Below are 2,072 nucleotides of genomic sequence, written 5' to 3'. Positions count from 1 at the left end.
AAAAAAAAAAAAAATACTACTTCACTGGGGCCAGGTGCAGTGGCTCACACTTATAATCCCAGTACTTTGGGAAGCCGAGGGAGGAGCATTGCTTAAGGCCAGGAGTTCAAGTCCACCCTGGAAAACATAGTGAGATCCTGCCTCTAAGAATTTTTTTAAAAAATTTATTTATTTTACTTTAGGTGCATACTATATCTGGCATTTCTCCTCATGTTATCCCTCCTCTCCCTCCCTACCCCCTGCAGTCTTTCCCCTTTCCTCCCCAACAACTGCCCCCAGCGTGTGATGCTCCTCTCCCTAAAAATTAGCTGGGTGTGCTGGCATGTACCTGTCGTCCTACCTACCCCGGATGCTGCTGTGAGAGGATGGATTGAACCAAGGAGTTTCAAGGCTACAGTGAGCTATGATTGTGCCACTGTACTCCAGCACTCCATCCCAGGCAATTGAGTGAGACCCCATCTTCAAAACAAAACAAAACAAACAACAACAACAACAAACAGCTGGGCGTGGTGGCTCACGCCTATAATCCGAGCACTTTGAGAGGCTGAGGTGGGCCTATCACAAGGTTAGGAGTTCAAGACCAGCCTGGCCAATATGGTGAAACCTCATCTCTACTAAAAATACAAAAATTAGCCAGGTGTGATGGTGGGTGCCTGTAATCCCAGGTACTCAGAAGGCGGAGGCAGAGAATTGCTTGAACCCAGGAGGCAGAGGTTGCAGCAAGCCAAGATCATGCCGCTGTACTCCAGCCTTGGCAACAGAGCAGGACTGTCTAAAAAAAAAAGAACTATTTCACATAGAAGTCTGCAAGCATACTAACCCTGAATATTATTTGCCTTAAATCTACATTAAACTCAGCATCAGCGGTCACCTGGGCTAGAATCTCTAAACTGTCCTCACTGACCTGTCGGGGTTTCAGGCACACTTATGCCACTAGCTATGTCACCGCACTTATGGCAACCTCTCAGGGCCTTTGAAGTCTGAAAACTGAGGCAGCACAATGGTGTTCCTGAATTTATTCATTCAAAACATATCAGAGTGGTGTAAGAGTTGAAGAAGGAAGAAAGAAACACAAAAAGTGGCTTACAATCAAAGACAGGTTTATTTTGGAGAATAAACCTGAGAGGGGCTTCTGGCCAAGCTAGGCCAGGAGGCTTTTCTCTTACAGACTAAGGGTATTTAAGAATTCAGGGTGGGAGAGCTTATCACAGGCTTGGAATGTTTCTGTGTCTGGTTTTTTTTTTTTTTTGAGACAGAGTCTCTCTCTGTTGCCAGACTGGAGTGCAGTGACGTGATCTCGGCTCACTGCAGTGCTGCCTCCCAGGTTCAAGCTACTCTTCTGCCTCAGCCTCCCAAAGAGCTGGGACACAGACATGCACCACCGTGCTGGGCTAATTTTTGTATATTCAGTAGAGACAGGTTTTACCATATTGGCCAGGCTGGTCTCAAACTCCTGACCTCATGATCCACCCACCTTGGCCTCCCAAAATACTGAGAGGCGTGAGCCACCACGCCCAGCCTGTTCTGTGTCTCTTTGTTTTGCTTACCCGAGAAGGAGAGTTGTGTGTCTGTTCCCAGGCCAGGCACGGTGCAGGCATGCTTCCCCATCCCGAGTCTGTTTTTAGCTTCCCTATCTTAGTGCACCTACAGGGAAAGGAATGTACTTATTAGGGCCCACTGTTTTATTGGAGCCCACTGGATGAGTGTGAAGTTGGGTAGTTGCCCAAGAGACTTTCTTCCTCCTTCTGTGCCTGAGCTGTCTTATCTGTGTTTTACTGTTGCTAGAAGAGAAGTGATTTCCTTGAAATGCATGAGTTCCAAAAGAGAGCTGGAACTTAAAGTAGTGGTGTTAGTCTGAGATGATGGTGCTCCTGCTTTGTCAAGTGGCTCCTCTGCACAAGGCACATTCTAGACACTGAGGGTATGGCATTGAGAAGGACAGACATCTGCTGGGTGCGGTGGCTCACGCCTGTAATCCCAGCACTTTGGGAGGCCAAGGCAGGAGGATCACTTGAGGTCAGGAGTTTAAGACTAGCCTGGTCAACATGGTGAAACCCTGTCTCTACTAAAAA

This window comes from Cebus imitator, unplaced genomic scaffold (genome assembly GCF_001604975.1).
Source record: "Cebus imitator isolate Cc_AM_T3 unplaced genomic scaffold, Cebus_imitator-1.0 Scaffold15, whole genome shotgun sequence".
Classification (NCBI taxonomy): Eukaryota; Metazoa; Chordata; class Mammalia; order Primates; family Cebidae; genus Cebus; species Cebus imitator.
Note: the sequence above shows the minus strand (reverse complement) of the source record.